Source organism: Rattus norvegicus, chromosome 18, assembly GCF_036323735.1.
Source record: "Rattus norvegicus strain BN/NHsdMcwi chromosome 18, GRCr8, whole genome shotgun sequence".
Taxonomy (NCBI): domain Eukaryota; kingdom Metazoa; phylum Chordata; class Mammalia; order Rodentia; family Muridae; genus Rattus; species Rattus norvegicus.
This window is the reverse complement of record NC_086036.1, coordinates 48009401-48033104: the sequence shown is the minus strand read 5'-3', so window position 1 is coordinate 48033104 and position 23704 is coordinate 48009401. Positions and strand designations below refer to the sequence as shown.

General features: G+C 38.9%; 1 long non-coding RNA gene across 2 annotated transcripts in view; it reads left to right on the top strand.

Annotated features, from left to right (window-relative positions):
• The window catches only part of LOC120098214 (uncharacterized), a 120054-nt gene that overhangs the window by 66000 nt on the left and 30350 nt on the right, over positions 1-23704 (top strand). For both annotated transcript variants that reach the window (XR_005496317.2, XR_010059818.1), the window contains exon 2: positions 20179-20273. This is a non-coding gene — a long non-coding RNA (uncharacterized LOC120098214). The remainder of the gene's footprint in view (positions 1-20178; positions 20274-23704) is intronic.

Here is a 23704-nt window from a genome sequence, read left to right as displayed (position 1 = left end):
GTGGGCAGCCTTGTCTAGTCCCTGATTTTAGTGGGATTGCTTCAAGTTTCTCTCCATTTAGTTTAATGTTAGCAACTGGTTTGCTGTATATGGCTTTTACTATGTTTAGGTATGGGCCTTGAATTCCTATTCTTTCCAGGACTTTTATCATGAAGGGGTGTTGAATTTTGTCAAATGCTTTCTCAGCATCTAATGAAATGATCATGTGGTTCTGTTCTTTCAGTTTGTTTATATAATGGATCACGTTGATGGTTTTCCGTATATTAAACCATCCCTGCATGCCTGGGATGAAGCCTACTTGATCATGGTGGATGATTGTTTTGATGTGCTCTTGAATTCGGTTTGCCAGAATTTTATTGAGTATTTTTGCGTCGATATTCATAAGGGAAATTGGTCTGAAGTTCTCTTTCTTTGTTGTGTCTTTGTGTGGTTTAGGTATAAGAGTAATTGTGGCTTCATAGAAGGAATTCGGTAGGGCTCCATCTGTTTCAATTTTGTGGAATAGTTTGGATAATATTGGTATGAGGTCTTCTATGAAGGTTTGATAGAATTCTGCACTAAACCCGTCTGGACCTGGGCTCTTTTTGGTTGGGAGACCTTTAATGACTGCTTCTATTTCCTTAGGAGTTATGGGGTTGTTTAACTGGTTTATCTGTTCCTGATTTAACTTCGATACCTGGTATCTGTCTAGGAAATTGTCCATTTCCTGAAGATTTTCAAATTTTGTTGAATATAGGTTTTTATAGTAAGATCTGATGATTTTTTGAATTTCCTCCGAATCTGTGGTTATGTCTCCCTTTTCATTTCTGATTTTGTTAATTTGGACACACTCTCTGTGTCCTCTCGTTAGTCTGGCTAAGGGTTTATCTATCTTGTTGATTTTCTCAAAGAACCAACTTTTGGTTCTGTTGATTCTTTCTATGGTCCTTTTTGTTTCTACTTGGTTGATTTCAGCTCTGAGTTTGATTATTTCCTGCCTTCTACTCCTCCTGGGTGTATTTGCTTCTTTTTGTTCTAGAGCTTTTAGGTGTGCTGTCAAGCTGCTGACATATGCTCTTTCCTGTTTCTTTCTGCAGGCACTCAGCGCTATGAGTTTTCCTCTTAGCACAGCTTTCATTGTGTCCCATAAGTTTGAGTATGTTGTATCTTCATTTTCATTAAATTCTAAAAAGTTTTTAATTTCTTTCTTTATTTCTTCCTTGACCAGGTTATCATTGAGTAGAGCATTGTTCAATTTCCACGTATATGTGGGCATTCTTCCCTTATTGTTATTGAAGACCAGTTTTAGGCCGTGGTGGTCCGATAGCACGCATGGGATTATTTCTATATTTCTGTACCTGTTGAGGCCCGTTTTTTGACCAATTATATGGTCAATTTTGGAGAAAGTACCATGAGGAGCTGAGAAGAAGGTATATCCTTTTGCTTTAGGATAGAATGTTCTATAAATATCCGTTAAGTCCATTTGGCTCATGACTTCTCTTAGTCTGTCTACATCACTGTTTAATTTCTGTTTCCATGATCTGTCCATTGATGAGAGTGGGGTGTTGAAATCTCCCACTATTATTGTGTGAGGTGCAATGTGTGTTTTGAGCTTTAGTAAGGTTTCTTTTACATATGTAGGTGCCCTTGTATTTGGGGCATAGATATTTAGGATTGAGAGTTCATCTTGGTTGATTTTTCCTTTGATGAATATGAAGTGTCCTTCCTTATCTTTTTTGATGACTTTTAGTTGGAAATTGATTTTATTTGATATTAGAATGGCTACTCCAGCTTGCTTCTTCTGATCATTTGCTTGGAAAGTTGTTTTCCAGCCTTTCACTCTGAGGTAGTGTCTGTCTTTGTCTCTGAGGTGTGTTTCCTGTAGGCAGCAGAATGCAGGGTCCTCGTTGCGTATCCAGTTTGTTAATCTATGTCTTTTTATTGGGGAGTTGAGGCCATTGATATTGAGAGATATTAAGGAATAGTGATTATTGCTTCCCGTTATATTCATATTTGATGTGAGGTTATGTTTGTGTGCTTTCATTCTCTTTGTTTTGTTGCCAAGACGATTAGTTTCTTGCTTCTTCTAGGGTATAGCTTGCCTCCTTATGTTGGGCTTTACCATTTATTATCCTTTGTAGTGCTGGATTTGTAGAAAGATATTGTGTAAATTTGGTTTTGTCATGGAATATCTTGGTTTCTCCATCAATGTTAATTGAGAGTTTTGCTGGATACAGTAATCTGGGCTGGCATTTGTGTTCTCTTAGGGTCTGTATAACATCAGTCCAGGATCTTCTGGCCTTCATAGTTTCTGGCGAGAAGTCTGGTGTGATTCTGATAGGTCTCCCTTTATATGTTACTTGACCTTTTTCCCTTACTGCTTTTAATATTCTTTCTTTATTTTGTGCGTTTGGTGTTTTGACAATTATGTGACGGGAGGTGTTTCTTTTCTGGTCCAATCTATTTGGAGTTCTGTAGGCTTCCTGTATGTCTATGGGTATCTCTTTTTTTAGGTTAGGGAAGTTTTCTTCTATGATTTTGTTGAAGATATTTACTGGTCCTTTGAGCTGGGAGTCTTCACTCTCTTCTATACCTATTATCCTTAGGTTTGATCTTCTCATTGAGTCCTGGATTTCCTGTATGTTTTGGACCAGTAGCTTTTTCCGCTTTACATTATCTTTGACAGTTGAGTCAATGATTTCTATGGAATCTTCTGCTCCTGAGATTCTCTCTTCCATCTCTTGTATTCTGTTGGTGAAGCTTGTATCTACAGCTCCTTGTCTCTTCTTTTGGTTTTCTATATCCAGGGTTGTTTCCATGTGTTCTTTCTTGATTGCTTCTATTTCCATTTTTAATTCCTTCAACTGTTTGATTGTGTTTTCCTGGAATTCTTTCAGGGATTTTTGCGATTCCTCTCTGTAGGCTTTTACTTGTTTATTAATGTTTTCCTGTGCTTCCCTAAGTGTGATCAGGTCTTTCCTGAAGTCCTCCAGCATCATGATCAAATATCATTTTGAAACTAGATCTTGCTTTTCTGGTGTGTTTGGATATGCCGTGTTTGTTTTGGTGGGAGAATTGGGCTCCGATGATGGCATGTAGTCTTGGTTTCTGTTGCTTGGGTTCCTGCGCTTGCCTCTCGCCATCAGATTATCTCTAGTGTTACTTTGTTCTGCTATTTCTGACAGTGGCTAGACTGTCCTATAAGCCTGTGTGTCAGGAGTGCTGTAGACCTGTTTTCCTCTCTTTCAGTCAGTTATGGGGACAGAGTGTTCTGCTTTCGGGCGTGTAGTTTTTCCTCTCTACAGGTCTTCAGCTGTTCCTGTGGGCCTGTGTCTTGAGTTCACCAGGCAGCTTTCTTGCAGCAGAAAATTTGGTCTTACCTGTGGTCCCGAGGCTCAGGTTTGCTCGTGGGGTGCTGTCCAGGGGCTCTCTGCAGTGGCAGCAACCAGGAAGACCTGTGCCGCCCCTTCCGGGAGCTTCAGTGCACCAGGGTTCCAGATGGTCTTTGGCTTTTTCCTCTGGCGTCCGAGATGTGTGTGCAGGGAGCAGTCTCTTCTGGTTTCCCAGGCCTGTCTGCCTCTCTGAAGGTTTAGCTCTCCCTCCCACGGGATTTGGGTGCAGAGAACTGTTTATCCGGTCTGTTTCCTTCAGGGTCCGGCGGTCACTGAACAGCTTTTAGAACCACATTTGGGCAGGACATGTCAGAGGGTCAAGCTATCAGAGCTACTGTCTCGGGCACTTAGAGTGCATCTTCTGAAGTGAACACAAAAGACAATATAACCACCACAGTTAGCTGAGGTTTGGGGGGTCAGCTTCATATTTGGAATAAAGTTGCTTTACAAAGGAGAGTTTTGCAGTCATATACTAATGACAGTCAGAAATACTTAGTCATCTATAAACGGCCTATGTCTTGTCTTGGTTATTTTCCATTTCGAAGGCGACGCAGATGAATTGTATGTAACTTGAGAATAGAATATGTTGGTGTGCATGGACATATTCCTGTTTCTTCTTTCTCCCCTGTAGGCATTCATTTACCTTCTGTGTGAGTGTAATGACCAGGCTTCAGCAGACCGAGAACATTACTTCATAAAAATTTACTTTACAGCAAACATTTGGCAGACATAACATTTCATTTCCATAAAATGCCTCAAACCCTTACGATAATCAATTTAAAAGTGGAGAATCTCCAACTTTGAATCCACTAGATTGGAAAATTGAGAATGATCATGTGGTAAAAGGTGTTTAGTATCAAGAAATGGGCAAAGACTGAGTTCACAGGGACTTGGAAAAAATAAAACTATGTATTTTCTTGATTAGCAATAAAATTAATGTAGGAACCAATTATGTATCTCTAAGCAGTGTGTTTTAGTTTATTTTCCTGTCTTTATTGAGGTGTAAAAAATTTTATTTTAATATTGAAAATTCCACATGAAAATATGTTCTAAAATCGCAGGCAAATCTTGGGAAATATGTACCCAGTTTGGTTTATTGCAACAATGCAAACTTCGAGAGCACCGCCAAGATCAGTTTCTTGTCTTAGTGTGGTTATATACTTCCTAGTGACCTATAATTCTTAATTATCCTAAAACCCATAAACCCAGGGTGAAAATGTGAAAATATTGGTTAGATTTTTAACTTTTATTCACATTATTAATAGTCTGGGATAGCCACATTGAGATGTATGCTTCTATAGTGTATATGGTAGCTGTATATTGTGTATCCTAATGGTCGGTGTTGCATGCTTCTCTCATAGTACAGCATAAGCATGTCCTTGTACAAATATCAATATCGATATAAAATGCATGAAACTGGCTGTAAGATTCAAAATCTTCCTTTTAAAACAGCACACCCTCATCTGCAATAACTCAAATACAAAGATAAATAAATGAAACAAAAATGGTCTTATTGTTGTATATTTCCTTCCTTTCTCCGGTCTATCTTAGTTTTCACACAATTTTCCTACTTTGTAATTTGTAGCATGCTGAGGGTTCTTCCTGAAGATAAATTGCTTCTAAATCTTCTCAGGCAACACACACACAAAAGAATGGTTCTATTTTCCCGAAAGTTCAAATAGGGTGTGTGGATACAAGTGAGTCAGAACTAAGGTTTGAAAAATAAAATTTTTATTTGCAGGTGTGTAATCGCTAACAAGGCTAAGAAATCATGCGCTGCTTTGACAGCATATGGGTTTCATACTCCATCTCTCACAACTAGGCCTTCCTCTGAAGAGCTGTGGTCTTCCCGCTGCGTGTGTGTAATTAGCAGTAATGGGAATTAGATGAGCGAGCAGGGTGCAAGCTCTCCCTGGCTTAAGTTGTGCTTGTCAAGTGGCGACATAAAATGAGCTGTGCCACGAAGGCTGAGTGCATCATGGACATATGGCAGAGGCTTAGCCAAGTGGCACCCTGGGAAGATATTTGCTCATTCTTTACACGCAGCAGTGAGACTCACAGCTCCCCAACTCTCATGATGTCTAATAGAGGCTACTGAGAAAAAGAGGGTGATTGACGACCTAACAGTCTCCTCATTTGTCATCCATCAATTCTAATGTGAACCTTTTTAGCTGAAAGTTACTTAGTGCTCTATCAGTTTGAAAGATTTTCTATGTTGTGCTAACATTTTCTATATCGAACTATCAACTGCAAAGCAGATAGACAACCCTGCTTCAGAATGAGGAGGATAGGAGGAAGAGAAGATGTGCTTAATTTTTCTTTTTTTTTTTTGAGAATCTGGTATGAATTTAACAACATTTTAATGTTATTTTTGTTTGAGATTTACTAGATGATTTTAGAAATAGTAATATTCCCAATTAAGTGAAGATATAACATGGCCACATAGCTCACCAATAACACAAAATAGCAAATGACAAAGTTATCATTTAATTCCAAATCTGTGAGAACATACTTTGCACTGCCAACATTTAATGTGAAGGGATAAGGTCAGAGGTATATGTCAGAGGTATATTCATTCTCTTTGTTCTTTCTGTCTGTCTGCCTTTCTCCCTCCCTCCCTGTCCCCTTCCCTCCCTCCCTCCCTCTCTCTTTCTTCCTTCCTTCCTTCCTTCCTTTCTTTCCTTCTGCCTTTCTTTCTTTCTTTCTTTCTTTCTTTCTTTCTTTCTTTCTCTCTCTCTCTTTCTCTCTCTCTTTCTTTCTTTCTTTCTTTCTTTCTTTCTTTCTTTCTTTCTTTCTTTCTGTGTAGGTTAGATCACAACCTTGAGTGTTGTTACTTAAGAGCCATCCACTTTGTTTTTGGGACAGAGTTTTTATTTGCCTGGAGCGCATACTGACTGACTAGTAAGTCAGGGATCCAACTGTCTCTGGTTCCCAATGCTGGATTTATGATTCCCAATGATGTATTGGCATCATGATGTTTGGACTTTGCATGGGGATTAAATATTAAACCCAGGTTCTCAAGCTTGTGTGTGGCAAGAGTTTTTTTTAATTCAGCCATCTCTACAGTGCCAAGGTCTATTAACTTTATATTATGGTTCCCGTCCTGTTTTAAAGTTATCCAGCTAGACCTGATAGCTCATGTGTGTGATCATAGCATTCAAGAGGTGGAGCTAGGAAGCTGTTGCAAGCTCAAGGTCAGTTTACAGTCCACAGTGAGTTTCAGACTAGTCAGCTACATAGTGAGACACTGTCCCCCAAAAATCAAAATTAAAATGAGAACAGAACTAAACAAAGCACAACTATGATCTTGGACCTTAGACTGCATTAAAAGGAGAAATTTGACTCTGAGAGGCTCTATCCAGCAGCTGACTGAAGGAGACACAGTTACCCACACCTGAACACTGGACAGAAGGCAGGGACCCTTATGGAAGAGTTGGGGGATTGAAGGCCCTGAAGGGATGAGAACCCCACAGGAGAACCCCACAGGAGGACCAACTGGATATCTTGGAGCTCTCAGAGATGAACCACCAACCAAAGAGCATACACAGACTAGAATGAGCACCCCCCACCCCTGGACCCCCCGGCACATGTGTAGCAAACTTGCAGTGCAGTCTCCATGTGGGCTTTCCAACCACTGGAGCAAAGGCTCTCTCTAAAGCTATAGCCTGATTGTAGTATATATTCCCCAATAGGGCTGCCTTGTCTGGCCTCAGTGGGAGAGGATGTGCCTAATCTGACAGAGACTTGATGCACCAGGGTAGGGTAATATATGTGGAGGTGGGGGTGGGATGGGGAACCTCTCAGAAGAGAAAGGTACTCTGTGAGGGGGGACCCAGACAGGAGTAGCATAAGGATATAAATACATAAATAAACAAATATAAGTTTAAGAAAAAGAAGAAATTTGAGCACATGCATTCATTGCTTTCTGCTTCTTGAGTGCAAATGGATTGTGACCAGCTCCTTTCCCAGATTCTGCTCCTGTAATTTCCCCACCCTAATAAACCATACCCTGAACTGTGAGCAAAAGCAACCCTCCCTCCATTAAATTATTTTTGTCAGGGTATTTTATCACAGAAATAGGAAATGAATCTAAGGTAATAAATATATTTTACTTCTAAAATGTTTTGTCAACCTTTATTAGTAATTCCATTTGTCTTTCAATCTTCTTTGTGAATTTAATAGAATATTAATTTATTCTATAAAGATTGAATAGCAATTATTTTATAAATATAGAAAAATTTAGGGACTCTATTTTTCCTGGCGATATGTATAAAATTTGTTTGGGAATATAATTGATAATTAACTGTATTTGTTAGCCAAATCTTTCATAGGCTTCCATCTTCCAACTATTCAATAATGGGATTCTAAAAGTCTTAAAACTTCTTGAATACTTTCCATATTTTCCCCTTTTAAGTTCTAATTGTCTCTGCGTGCTGGTAAACATGAGAGACTAAAAGGAAAGCCTAGATGAAATTTAATCCAGTAACATGGATGTTCTGGTCAGGGATCCTATCCAAAGACCTCCAAGGTCTGTGTGATCCGGCTGGAGTGCTACACTTGTAATCCTTCTGGCTGGTATACAGACAAGTTCTTAGTAACCACTTTTAAGGTAAGGTTGGTTTATAGAAGGAAGCAGCCATGTTTGAAAGTGATGATAAATTGAGGGGCAAAGTGATGATGCATAAGACAAAGATTTGACAGAATGAGTCAGGGTACACACAACTCTCAGGAAAACTGCTTAGAGCAAGCAGTGGTGGGGGAGAGAGAGAGAGAGAGAGAGAGAGAGAGAGAGAGAGAGAGAGAGAGAGAGAGAGAGAGGAGTTTTACAGCAACAGTTTTTCAGAGATAGGTTGCATGTGAAGACAGAATGAGCCAGATAATGAGGTTAGAACAGATGGTTACTTTGAGGCAAAGCAGAGCAATTCAGTGAGAAGCTGAGAGCAACCAGTTTGAATCTGTCAACTTGGAGAAGAGTTCTGAGTTAGAACATCTGAGTTGAATCAGCCAGTTAGAGTCCAGAAAGAGCTAGAAAGGATGAGTTTGTTCAGCAGTAAGCAGATGACAATTACTTCTAGTGAATATAGGTTACTTTTACAGGAAAGAAAGCAGGGAAGCACTAAGACATGAATCCATGAGAATAGACCCTGGTCCAGTTATCCTGCTTTCCACACGTGTTCCTTTTCAGTTCACCAGGCAACTCTCAATTTAAACAATTATGCTGCCAATATAAATAGATCGATTTTGTAGAAATCACTCAGATTTGGAATCCTACTTTTTACATAACTACTTCTCGAAGGATTCCCCAAACACCACCAACAATCAGGGTAGAAATTTTATCATTTCCCTTTCCTTGGAAGAGTTGTAGTCCCTGAAACTTGAGAAGCACTTTTTCAATAAATTCCTTGCTTGATACTTGATAAAACTGGATTTACCTGGCATTAAGGCTTCATTAACATTAATTCATTGTATATATGTATATACATATATATTCCTAAACATACCTTGTTTGGTCCATATAATGTTATTTGTATGTAGGCTTTCAGAACTGACCACTGTGTATTGGATAACCAGTTGGTGTGTTTTTCTCTTGGGGAGACTATTTCTCCTACTTCCAGCATTCCTATGGGTATAGGGTTGAGGCCTCATAGGCTTTTCCCCATCAGTTTGGCAAGTTATATATGTATGTATTTATTTATTTTTGTCTTGTTGGGCTCATGTTAGAGCAGTCATGCAATAATAATTTTAAAAGAGGCTATGAAATTGAAAGAGAACAAGGAGGGTATATGGGAGAGTTTGAAAGGAGAAAAGGGAAGGGAGATATGTTGTTATTATAATCTCAAATAAAAAGGGAAAAATCCTCATTAGCATCATACCATCCAAAACTAAATATGAGTCTCTTTAGTGAAGTATTGCCATCTATAAAGAGAGATAAATCAGTATTGTACAGTGAGCTATATAACCTAGTTTCTACAGGTTAGACTATTCAGGAATTTTACTGATGAAATTTAATACTGAAATTGTAGTCAGGCTGGGGAGATGGATCAGCAGGCAAAGGCCCTTGGCATCAAACCTGAGTTCAGTTCCTGGAACCTAAGTGGTGAAAAAAGGGAGTATGATTCCCACAAGCTCTCCTCTGACTTCTACACATGTGTTGTATTAAATATGTATCCATATATATATATATGTGTGTGTGTGTGTGTGTGTGTATGTGTGTACATATGCACATACATATACATTATACATATACAGAAACACACACATATACAGAAACATATACAGAAATAACATATACAGACACATACAGAAATATATACAGAAACATCACATATAGAAATATATATATATAAACACAATAAACATATATAAATATATACATAAATATGTATAAACATATATACACATATAGTATAAATATACACATATCATATATATCATATATATATATCCACATACTCTAAAAAAGATATGTGAGAAAAACCCCTAGAGTTGTTTAGCTCCAAAATGTTGCTTAGCTTCAAGAAAGCTGGTTTTGTATCTCTTTTAGATATAGAATAAAATTAATGAACTAGCTGTACAAGACTTGGCAGTAATAAGTCAGAGATGAATGGCCAGATGTCGACCATTAGCATTTTTTAGTGCCTCTACTAAAACAGTATGAGTTTGAAGTAGAGAAACATGCTTACATACACATATCTGACTCGTCTCAGGTTCACCTTGAGAGGGTGGTACTTGAATTATCTACAACTGTGGTAATACTTTCTCACCTGAATAGTAAAAAGCATGATACTATGAGATTACAACCCTTGTTTTCTATTTTGCCTTTTAGACTGATTGCCAATTAATCTAAGTACACATTAGAACTAATTTCTCATGCTGAGGAGCCAATGATAAGAAGCTACTCTTTGTGCACAACTGTTTCTAGCTCCCTCTCTTTCCTCTCATGTCCCAGGTACTAACTTTTCCAAGTTAAGAAAATGCAACGGGGTTGGGGATTTAGCTCAGTGGTAGAGCGCTTGCCTAGCAAGCGCAAGGCCCTGGGTTCGGTCCCCAGCTCTGAAAAAAAAAGAAAAAAAAAAAGAAAAAAGAAAAAAAAAAGAAAATGCAACGTGTTCATTCTATCTGCATTTGCCATTAATCCCTGTAGTTTCAGAGTTACAGGTGGTTGTGAACTACCTGAAAAGGACACTGTGAAAACAATTTCTTCAGGCCCTTATTCTTACTATTTTATTTATATGCATATTGGTTTTTTGTTCAACTATTTAAAATCCTGTGATACTATTACATGCAGCTGAATATAAAAGTATTGAAAAATTGTAATTTTTCAATATGAGAACCGTTTTACATGCTGAATAATCATTCAAATTCCCAGTGATAAACAGTTATGCTGTAGGATGCTTAGTTATCCTAAAATACCTAAGTGGACATTGTAGAATTCTCATTACAGAAGCCTTAGAAATTGTCTGAATATACTTAAAATTTCAAAAATAGTGCTTAAAGGAAACAATCCAGTAGCTTTCCTAGTGATAGGAAGGACTACTTATTGATTTTCGTCTTTAAGATAATTGCTTGTACACGAGTGTAATGATGAACTGAGCATGCTGTTATATTTAATAATTCAGTGAAATCAAGCTAGAAAACATAAAATCTGTCTTTCTTTGACTTCTTTCAAATTTGTATGAACTTAGTGTCTTTTTAAAGAGTATGAAATAAGATACTAAGTACTTAAATAAGATTTCATCAAGTCCCTTGTAGGGACATTTGGTGACAGTTGTTCTATGCTGTAGTCACTTCCTTTATTCCTGCCCCTTGGTGTGTGTGTGTGTGTGTGTGTGTGTGTGTGTCTGTGTGTGTGTGTGTGTTTGTGTGTGTATGCACATGCACGTGTGTGCTAACATTATTAATGTTCTTTGCCTTTTGGGAGGGACATGCATTCTGCACCTCATAGGTCTATGACATTTTGCTCAACACTTTAATGAGAATTGCCCTTGCCTTGTCTATGAAAAGCACTAAAACAGTTAAATCCCTTCTCTGAACTTCAGGGACTCATTCTTTGCCATGTATTATTCATTTTAAGTAAGTTAATGTCACTGTGAGACAGAGGTTCTGGTTTGTATGATAAAGATTTTAAGAGAAGCACTGTTAATTACCCATTGCCCATGCCCTGGCGTGCTTTTCCATATGGCTCCTTTTTGGAATGTGAGTGACCAGAATTCATCAGGGCAAAGTCGTAAGCAGCACTTTTAATATTAAAACTTTAATGTCTCCGTGCCCCGGGCACCAGCTAATTCAAGTTCTTTAGTACTTCTCGACGTGTGTACTTTAGTTCAACTTCTGTCTCTTAAATCAAATACAGAGTTATCTCCTCAGGGCTTCAATTGCCTGTGTCAATGACCTTGAAAAGGCAGTCTGATGAACAGAACTATGTTCTCATGGGAAACATAGTTAGACTTTGAACTGAAACTGTGGGGTTTCTCTTGAAATGATAAGAATCAAAAATGTGCACAATGGAAAGAACATCATAACATTTCTTCGGTTGTCTTAGACTCCAGGAAGATAAATGACTCTGTGCTTCTCTAGTGAGGAAGCCATGCTTTAAAATGCTCCTGGATTTATAAAAATGCTTGTTTTGGTACAAGCTTTATCACTGGACTCTAGAAAAATGAAAGACGAGGTCTATATTAGAGGAGAATGAGGGCAGTCAACTTGCTCAATGAGCCAAGAAGTTGATTCCAGCTGTGTGCTAGTAGCCTACTAGTGTTACCTTACCAGTCTGGTGGTTTGGTTGTGGTCCTGAAAATCTGATCCAATCTTTTCTCATTCCACATCTTTATAATCCAGTTAGACCCCAGACCATCATGCTATCATTTTATGATAATTGGATACTCTAGCTTTGCAGACATCAAGCCGTTAGTGAGTTTGTTCTAGAGCAGTGGTTCTTTACCTTTGTGGAGTCGAATGCTCCTTTCACAGGGAGTGCCTAAGACCACCATCATAGACAACAGATATTTATATTATGATTCATAACAGTAGCAAAACTGCAGTTATGAAGGAGAAATGAATATAATGTTACGGGGAGCTGTATTAAAGGGTTGAGAGTTGTGATTTGCTAGGCCCTTGCAGCTCCTGTTTCCCTTTAGCAGTTGCAGCCAGTTTCCTGATGCCTAGCCCTGGGAAAATGTTTATCTGGTGTTTTCCTGTCCTTGTGTCTCCTGGAACCCAAGCTAGGTCATTTGTCTTGGACAGACCCCATCAATCCTTTTGCAAACCTGAAAGCTCTCAAATGTTAGGGCTCCATTAGGAATATCGGTGGCCTGGTGCTAGTAACTTTCTTTTTTAAAATTATTGTTTCATTTATTTACATTCTAAGAGCTGTCCCTTTCCTTGCCAGCCCTCCAAGAGTTCTTCACATCACGTCCCCTCCTCTTTGCCTAACAGAGGGTACTCTATCCCCCTTCACCCACTCACACACCCTCCCTTAACCCTCTCTGGAGTACCTTTTCTCTACAGGATCAGACACATTGTCTCCCACTTAGGCCAGACAAAGCAGTCCTCTGCAACGTATATGCCAGGGGCCGTGGAGCAATCCATGTGTGTTGCAGTAAAAATAAAAATGGGCGGAACCTGTTCCCAAACTTACCCTGGCTATCTGGTTCTCTAGCTAGTTCCAGCTTCAGGGGGCCATTGGAAAAGTGTTAGCTTATCTCAGTGGCTCCATGCTGGCCCCGAGTACTTTCTGACCCACTGTCCCAGAGTCCTTTCAATGCAGAACCCTGTCAAGCCATCCCACCCTCACTCAAAGCTCTCTTGGCTGGTTTCCACCACACCAGGCATACACATCCCAATTTCGTGGTGGGCCTGGTGCATCCAGCCACCATACATTCTCTTGAACTCAATTAAGTCACCACATGAAAGAACACATCACACAGTAACCTCTGATACAATTGATAAGATATAATTTGCCCATCTAGACAACACAAAATCCTGTATTCATTCATTCCTTAAGAATAGTCATAACTATGTGCAGAAAAGAATCTGCGGCCATGGTATCTCAGCTGCTCCTCCTCAATCTGGCTTCCTCTGCCTCTCTAAAACTTTTTTCCCCACCCATCCTTCCTTCTTGTTCAATGACAGCTTCATTATATTCTGTACCTGCCTTCACCTGCATAATGACATCAACCTATGCGTGTGGTCTTTGGTTGTTAGTTTTGTGGATATTAGATAAAACATACAGAATACCCATCATAAAACTCACATAAGAAGTTTAACAAGAAAGAAGGCCCAAGTGAAGATGCTTCAATCCTACTTAGAAGTGGGAACAAAATAATCATGGGAGGCAGAGGGAGGGAGGGAACACGGTATGAGAAAGGACGAGGAGGAAAAAGGGGGCAGGATCAGGTATGGGGGGAGGCAGGAGAGTAGTTCAGAGGAGTTAGGAGAATGAGTAGAAATATGTAGGTGTTGAGAGTGGGGACCAGGAGAAACCTCTAGAAAGTTTCAGACAACTGGGATGTGAGGCTCCCAGGACTCAATGGGGATGACCTTAGCTAAAATGCCCAACAGGAGGAAGGTGGAGCCTGAAGAGACCACCTCCAGTTAGGTAGACAGGGCTCCCAGTGGAGGGATGGGGTCGCTGACCTACCTTCAAAACTTTTGATCCAAAATTGTTCCTGGTTAATAACTCTTTCAGTAAAACTCTTTTAAAGTGCAACTCTTGGCTTACTTTTCACGGAACCTAAAACATACTTTTAATATTTATATAACAATTTCCACTTCATATTAAAACATTTGAATTTGAAAAGACTTTTAATTTTGAGAAATTGTTCATTTTATACTTGATGAAAGTGAAATCTAAGAGTTAGAGTGATTGAGTTGGTGGCACAGTCAAGCTTTTGTGCATTAAATTACTCTTAATTTTAAAGTAAACTATTTGTGTGTATGCATGTGCCATCCATTGACTAGTCTTGAAGTGACATCAACAGGCACTGACAAATCACATCAATTGTTCTTTATTAGTTGTTAGAAATGCTTTTTCTAAACAGGATGTGAGCATATGATTGTCAAGGAAGCAATAATAACACCATGCCAAGTTTATGAAGCTGAAATTTGATGCAATTTAAACACGTGTGCGATGTATTCATTTCATAATTTTCAGATTACGTATTAGTGAAGTTGATTTTCTATTCAAACAGATTTTTGTGCTAAAAACCAAGATTTCCCCAAGGATAATGCTTTGTAAATCAGATGCTTTATGATAGCGTTATTTCCCTTAAATGGAAAGAAGATCAATTACACTTTGACTTGCTTTACACAGTGGCCATGATCCTGTAAAATGGTATCATTATAGAATGACATGTTAGAATGAAGATAGAGGAAGAGGGGAGAATTTCAATACATTATTAATGAAATAAAAAAACTTGCCAAGAAACCAAGGCCAACTCTAATTTAGTAGTGATTAAATAGTAATTATAATTTTTGCGCTATTAAGACAACAGTGTAAGCATTTTGGCTGCATTTTAGTCCCAAGGATGGACAGATGTGCAGTGTCAACAGATGCAGTTATTCTACTGAATGGAGTATGACCCATAAGAGCTGAGTCTATCCCAGCTTTTTCAGTAACTTTCAGAGATTTAATTTTGCCTCAAGAATTCATGAGAATATTGCTTAATCCCTTTTTCTTATATAGAAAAATGAACTTGATACATTTGGAAGATAATGCTGTGAATGCTTTAAATGCAGTTGGATGCTCAAGATAGTAGGTTGTGGACATCACGGGGCAGTTGTGTTTATGAAGTGACAGAGATTGCCATAGCAGGCAAGAGATTTGCAAAAGCTCGAGCCCAGTAGAATCCCAGTATGGGTAGGGGAGGGTCCAAAATCTCATTATCAGCTGATGAATTATTGGAATTAGATAATGTTGGGAAAAAGTGAGTCTGCTTTCTTTGATGACATGACTCAGGTAGGTTGACCACACTCCAGGGCAGGCTCCTCTACCAAGAGTAGTTGGGTAATACAAACTGGACTCAATGGTGGGGGAAAAAGAATACTCTAAATTAGGGGGCAGATAGAGTTAGGGGTAGAAAATGAATATGATGAAAATACCTCATTAAGTAAACTATGATTTAAGAAAGAACTGAAAGATGTCCATTTAGTAGTTTGTCCTCTAGGAGCATCTATTAAAACAATCATTTGGGTTTTTTTTTTTTTTTTTTTTTACTGTTTGAGACTATATTCCATTATTTTTCAGCCACAATCTCTCCTTTCTCTTTCTCCTACTTTAAAAACTGAACATATTTTTCCTGTGTAAATTTGTCTTTCTGTATTCTCTGCTAACATCTAATGCCTGATATTACATAAATTGTGTTGCAAGTCATTGCCTCCCCTAAACTCTAAGCTCCACATCTACCTGATAACTGGATTTTCCCGGACAAATGCTCCAAGTGTTTGACAAGCATAATCTTTAAGCCAGCTCCATTATTTTTCTCATCAGCCACCTTTACTTCTTTTAAAGCCCATTACTTACTCTAGGAGGATCAGAATTGATTTTCCTAGCTTCCCTGTCACATAGCACATTAGTAGTAATCCTCTAAGTCCCCAAATTTAAATAAACATAGGAAGAAATGTTCCTTGTAATCTATACTACTGATACCTCAAAAAGGTTGATTGGCAACATTGGCAACATATTGTTGATAGATTAATGTCACAGACAACCTGAGGAGAAAAGTAGACTGTAAAGAAGTCATTGGTATCCAAGGATGTAGATGCTGAAATGCACATCATACCCTTTCTACCTCCTCCTTGATGTACTCGGGTCGATATTCCCTCCAGACTTGTCCACATGTAGTTTGTTCAATGTGTAATGTAAATAGTTATTTTTACTAGGGTGTCTTAAAGACTTTAAATGGAGTATACAAAGTTTCTAGCATAGTGCTCAGTACATCTTAGGAGTTCAATTAATTAGCAGTGGTAGCTGTATTATAGACTTCTAGTCTTTCAATGGGTTTGACTGTTGTAGCTATACTACCCATAGCTATGCTGGCTTGAAAATGCAGCAACCATAATTTCTAAGTCTCAGGAAGGTCTAATGGAGCCTATTTCAAGTTTTTAAGACCTTAGAAACTTTAATTGTCTGAAATTTATAGATTTTGAAGTTTTCTCACTTCGAGCTATAGCTTCCATGGCTCCAGATCCGCTTCCTCACATTGCTCGGAGACAGGACTCCTCGTCACTTGTCTTGCTTGTTGATTTTTGCTTTCTGGGTAGTTTTTGCAAACCTAGCTGTTCTTTCTGGTCAAAGCCTTCTGCTATTCCAACCCTGCTCATATATGGATTTTACTGCTTCTGGCTTAGGCAGTCGCTTATCTGTATGGAGTTTATGTATACTCCATAGAAAGATTCCCTTCACCTTTACAGACGAGAAATTCTGCTACCTGGAAGTGAAGGGATTCTGCCTGAGGTCAAAGCTAGTGGGTCATGGAGACAGGCTTTTGGCCAGCCAGCCATTCTGCCTTCTGTGCCTGCACAATCAACTACTTTGTCTCAGTTACCTCTAAGTAGTATTTAATGCTAGAGGGAACCACTCTGCTCATTCTTCACATTGGACATTAGAGGGAGTAGCTAGCCCCATGTTGTTCCAACAAAAGCCTGGGCAGTTAGTACCAAGTTCAGTCAGGATGTGAGCCCTTTAGGTTATGTGAGCAATAGTTGTTTGCAAGTGATTTTCATTGTTGAAATGCTTATAAAAGAATAACCCACAACATTACACACTCAGCATATGCTTACTAGAGGGTATTGATCAATTTTCGTGGCTTCTTTTTTCAGTTATTGGCATTTCCTTCATTCCTACTTTTTACTATTCCTCTACTTTTACCACGACCTAAGAAGAAAATGATGATGAGTGTAAGTTTTGAGTGTTGCTCATTATAGACTGCAGTGTAGAGAAAGGTTAAATTAATGGGTAACAATACTGGGACTTCTGGGTGAACACTTATATACAATAACAAAAACATGAAAGCAGTGTATCGAATGCTTGAATGCTATGCCATATGATCTAATTAAATACAATTTTACAAGATAAGAAAGGCCTTATTTTATTCTTTGAACTTTTAACACTGAGAGAGAGAGAGAGAGAGAGAGAGAGAGAGAGAGAGAGAGAGAGAGAGAGAAACAAAATGTCTGGATTATATAGCAAAGAGCCTCTGGGGAAAGGCACTTTAGCCCCTGGGCTGGAAAGTTCAGTGGTGACGGTGGGAGGGTGAGAGGGTGGAGCATGTCAGGTAGGGATTGAGGCATGCTGGGAGAACTTGGAGACTAGGTCTGTTTTTGTATGTAAAATATGCATCTCAGTGCCCTGTCCAGAATTTGAAACATATGCATTCATGCATGCAGGCATGCACATAGAATTGAAGCTTTATAAAATGTCCGAGTTTAAGACTTCTTCATTTCTCATTGCTAATCATATTTCAAGCCCCTGTTTTGCTATAGACAACCTTCCTATTTTATTTCTACCTTCTGTATAAATTTAAAGTTCCAAAGTCCTTCCCTTAACAGGTTGAAGTGCGTACCAAGCATATCATATTCATGTGTGCATGAATTCACTGTAGCCTCCTTCCTTAACCCCTGCCATCTTGGCCTGAGCTTTTTTTACCCTTGAGTCCAGGCCAATCCGCAGCCTTTCAAGGAAGCCACGTGGGAGAGCTGCCTTTTTCCCAGTTACTTTTCTAGTATGAATCCCTGCAATGTGTTCTATTTCTGCAGCTGGCGCTTATTTGGATTTTTCCTCCTATTTTGCCTGTCATGTTACATTCACAGTTTCATAAAACAGTGGCATTATGAATTGCTATTTATTGGGCATATTTTCTAAGTCAGACCCTGTGGTAAGGCTTTATTTCATTGGCCATTTACAGCTAGGTCACAAAGCAGGCATTGCGAAGGAAGTGACAGAGTCAGAGAAATTAAGACACTACCTGTAAATGTCACACTCTGTGGTTGTTAGAGCCACTACTTCTCCTCACAATGCTCTGGACACCAGAACCCCAAACTCAGGCTTCCTATTTATATCTGGAGGCTTTAACGAAATACTGATATGATCAAACTCAATGCTCAGTACAAAGGGGAGATCTCGTTCATCATGGACAGTAACACCATTTCTTAATGTACAAATAAAGTGTGCATAAGTAAAGGGAAATTACAGGTATGAGTCAATACAACATGCATAATTTAAAGTATTCCAATGTCATAACAACTGAAGTAGCCAATTTGTTGATGGGTCAGTAACACAGTCAGTACAGTACTATGATTTTGTGAATTACAACTCTGTATCAGTGAGCAGAAACAGGGTACTTTTTCAGACAATCATCTGGACTGCCACTGATACTTCAAAATCATCATTTTTATTTATCCTTAATCTTACTTGATGTAATAATAATTGTATGTCGTAATTATGCATGTACACAATTGTCAGTGATCAAGTCTGAGTAAGAGTATACCCACCACTTTAAACATTTTTATTTTTTCATGTTGAGAGCAATGAAAAGGCTATTTTCTGTTTCCAAATGTATATCATTGGTAAGCATCAGCGCTCTAACAATCGATAGAATAGGAGAACTTATTTGTCTGTCCTGTTCAGCCTCTGGCATCTCTATTCGTTGTCCAACCTCTTTCCATTTCTGAGTCACGAACCTCATTTGATTCCTTACCCCATATTTCACATTGTTGATGAGCGACTCTGTTAGGAAACATTTCTTTCAGATGTTTACAGTCTTCAACTTGAGGTGGATGCTACCGTTGATCATTTCAGTGTTCACTAACATCTCAGCCAAGCACCATATCTCAGCCAATGAAGAACAGCCTTCAAAGCATCTGATTCTTCACTACTACTTATGAACCCCAGTTCACAGAGCTATAGTCCTTTTCATTCGGCTATGACTACTTCTGATTGCTTAGCCATTATTATTTAGTTTTTAAAATGTATTTATTAGCACTGTGCATGTGTATTTTCATTATATGTGCCGGTGTGTGTGTGTGTGTGTGTGTGTGTGCATGCTCACACAATATCCGGAGTACAGGTGGAGGTCACAGGTCAACTTTGCAGAGTTGGTTCTCTCCTACCTTTATGTGGGTTCCAGAGATTGAATTCAGATCTCCAGGCTTGTGCTGTGAGCACCCTTACCTGATGAGGTATTCTGCCTATCTGATACACTCAGTTTTAAGTCAGAGATCAGCAGTTGCAGGGAAGAAATTATATATTGGTAATATGTAGGTTTTATGCTTACTTGAAAGTTGGTTTTAAGATGTCTACTGAAAATGCACTTTTCTTTCTGGTAGATAATGATTTGTGGCAGCTTTCTTTCCTCTGACATACTTCTGCTTTCCTCTGACAACTAGATTGCTTTCAGTTTATCTAGTTCACCTCTAATCAGAGTCTACCTATGTCTCCAAGGGTGGTATAGCCACAGCAGGAAGTGGTGCTGAGTGACTCAGTATAGCCTCTCAGTGACTTTGGAGGGAAACATGCTTCAGGAAACAGGGCTGGGTTCTTCTTGCTGCTTCTTTTCAAATATACCAAAACATTTTATTGATGGACTTCCAATTCAAAATAAGGTATAAACAGTCATTTCATTGGAGGGCATTTAATATAATTGGTAAATTTAAACATACAGAAGATTTTTTTCTTTGCTATGTTTCTATGCTTAAAACGTATCTTTGATCTTTCTGTCAATTGTAAATATAAAGACTGACTTCACAGATATTCCTTAAACTACATTCCATTTGAAGGCTTTAAATTACATGTGCTTCAATTTTGTTTTAGGTTGTTCAGGGAGCTGAAGTCTGGAGTCTGTCTCGTCAAAATTGTTGACCATTTTCACCATTAGGAGGCTCCTCTGCCTACAAGAAAGGTGGCTGGTAAGATAAGCTCTTTTCCTTTTCCCTGTCTGCATCAGTGAACTGATCTTCAGGACCTTTTCAAATACCTAGACTCTGGGCTACAGCGCTTTCTCCCAATCAAAACAATTAGAAAGACATTCACTTAACACTAGGAACCTGTCAGCTATATCTGCTTAACTTTAAAGGTTTTTGGTGCATCTGAACCAAACTTTAATAGTACAGCTTCTGCAATTGAACCCATTCTTGTCTTTCCCTGAAGTCCTCAGCTTCTTCACATGTTTGTCAACGTTTTTCCAACCAGTACAGGATTTTATCTGCCTCTCCACTCACCCCAGGCTCTGCAAATCCCCATACCATGCTCACCCACACTAGGTGCCTTTTGGTAGGTGAGCTCTGTCACTCCCTAATTCTGGAGACATCTGTTTGGCTTGTTCTTGCCTTCTAGTGTTGTTTTATAGCACAAAGTCAAATTACTGGATAAATCATCTTTACTACAGCTCTCTTAATTTCCCAGTGGAAGAAAGAGTATTGGAGAAAGAATTGTGACTTGAAAATATATGATATTTTTAAAGGATAGATATGGGGTTTAGCTGTGTGGGAAATGAATAAAAATGTAGCTAGAAAAGCTAGTTCCAGATCATACACGTGTCTGAAGTCCCATGTTAAGGCTTTTCACAAGTCACATGAGTGATGAGAATCTGTGAGAGAATCTAAGCAGGGAGATGGACGATATTTTTAGAGCTACATTAAAAAATTAAATAGTAAGTACTGGGTGGAGGATAACCTTCTCTCTTTTTTAAGATCATTTTATTCGTTCACATTTCAAATGAAATTCTCCTTCTGGGTTACCCCTCCACAAACACCCATTCCATTCCCCCCTTCCCTCTTTCCTTTGCCTCTCTGAGAGTGCTCCTCACCCGCTCCTGTCTGACCACTTTAGCATCCCACCAAGCCTGGGCATCAAGCCTCCCTTCCCTCCTATTGATGTCTGAGAAGGCCATCCTCAGCTACATATGTATCTGGAGCCATAGATCCCTCCATTTATACTCTTTGCCAGGTGGTTTAGTCTCTGGGAGCTCTGGCTGGTCCAGTTAGTTGATATTGTTCTCCCCATGGGGTTGAAATTCCTTTCAGCTCCTTCAGTCCTTTCCTTAGCTCTTCCAATGGAATCACCATGCTCAGTCCGATGATTGGCTGTGAGTATCTGCATCTGTATTGGTCAGATGCTGGCAGAAACTCTCAGGGAATAGCTGTACCAGGATCCATTTGGCAAGTGTTTCTTGGCATTAGCAATAGTGTGGGTTTGGTGTCTTCAGATGGGATAGATCCCTAGGTGGGGAAGTCTCTGCATGACCTCTTCTTCAGTCTTGTTCCATTTTTTTGTCCCTGTCTTTCCTTTGGACAAAATATTTCTGGGTTAAAAATTTTAAGATGGGTGGGTGGCCCCATCTCTTAACTGAGGGTCATGCCTATCTACTGAAGGTGGCCACTAAAGGCTCTCCCCTTTGTTGGGTATTTTGGCTAAGTCATCTAGGACGTTCTAGTGGCTATCCCCACTTCCCCATCCCCCACTGCTACATATTTCTATTCAAGGTCAACCCTCTGTACTTCTTTCCTGCCCCTTCTAATACCTGATCCTGCCACCCTTTTTCCTCCCCCTGCTATCTCCATCCCAGGTCCCCCTTCCCTCTACCTCCTTTGATTATTTTGTTCCTCCTTCTGTGTAGAATTGAAGCAGCCACACTTTGGTCTTCCTTCTTCTTGAGCTTCATGTGGTTTGTAAATTGTATCTTAGATATTCCGAACTTATGGACTAATATCTACTTATCAGTGAGTGCATACCATGTGTGTTTTTTGTTATGAGTGTTAGCACTCAGGATGCTATTTTCCAGTTGCATCCATTTGTCTGTGAATTTCATGTAGTCATTGTTTTTAATAGCTGAGTGGTACGCCATTGTGTAAATGTACCACATTTTCTGTATCCATTCTTCTGTTGAGGGACATTTGGGTTGTTTCCAGCTTCTGGCTACTATAAACAAATAGAGCATGTATCTTTTTTAAATGTTGGAGCAGGAAGGTAGCTTTCATATAGAGAAAAATCAAACACCATCAGACAGATGTGAGTATGGGTGAGATTGTGTGGCTATGCTGTGGACTAATGAACAACTGAAGTAATGACTGCTTTATGATTCTCTTATATGACTATTATCTTGAAGGTGTTTATAAGGACCTATTTTATTATAGGACACTTGCTAGAAAATCATGCTTTCTTTAACAAGATAGATTATCAATTATTTTTCCTGCAGAAAGCAAACAGAATCTCTAAACTAATTTTTCAAAGTAAAAATTGAAATGTATCTGTTTTGTTGCACTTTGTCTTGTTAATAACAGGATATATCGACTTGGATAACTGAAAAAAAAGAGGTTTTTTTCAGGGGTTGTGGCTTTGTCCAGTCTGAAATAGGGCAACAGTGTGTCCTTGGCTTCTGGTGTGAGAGGCTTGCAGCAAAGCACAGCAGGCACATACAGAAGAGCAGAGAGAACTATGGTGCCCAGACACTTTATAACAAGCTGCTGTCAGGATACCCACCCACTGTCATGGATTCTATATTAATTTCTTCATAAGGACCTACCTCCCATAATGCAATACCTCCTAAGGAGTTACTGGCTGTAAATAGCATCACATTGGCAATTAATTTTCACTATGGATATTGACAGGGGCAAACTATATCCAACGCACTGTGGCAACTTTTCACAGATAGAATTAGTCCCCATTCGTTATAAAAGGAGATGTGACCTGAAGTGCTTTAAAAAATCCTTGAGAACTTCTATTTTGTAGAAATTGTGCCTACCTGCTGCTCAGTCTCTACAACAGAATTACAAGTCTCTCACCTTTCTGAATGTTGTAAAACCACTGAAAGTTGCCTAAAATGAAATTTAAAAGAAGTAATTTAGTAGTAATCAAGATCCGACTCTTTGCCAAGAGGCTAATGCGTTAACAATGAGAGAGTGTAAACATTTCTGTAAAGTAACCTCTAAATTTAACCGTCTTTGAACTCAACATTGTTAGCAGAGTCTTTTGCGTCATCCTTTGTGATCTTGGGTACCTCATGCCCTGAGGCTTCTTGGTACCTCATGCATGATTGTTGCATGACATTGGATTAGGACGCAAAATTGTAGTATGAATGCTTTGGATTTTCTCATATCTTTTGGTCATTGGAAATTTATATTTTGGTTTATTTTGATATTTGCATTTAGATTTTATTCTGTCTAAGGATTTATGTTTTTATTAATTAACTTTGTTCCTTGACAATCTCATGCATCCATCTAGAGCATTCTGGTTATACTCATCTCTACCCTCTCTTATCTCATTAGCATTCCTGCCAAACCCTCTTCTCCAAGCCTGTTTTCTACTTTCTTCACTCTTAACTATTTTCTTATTTTAACTT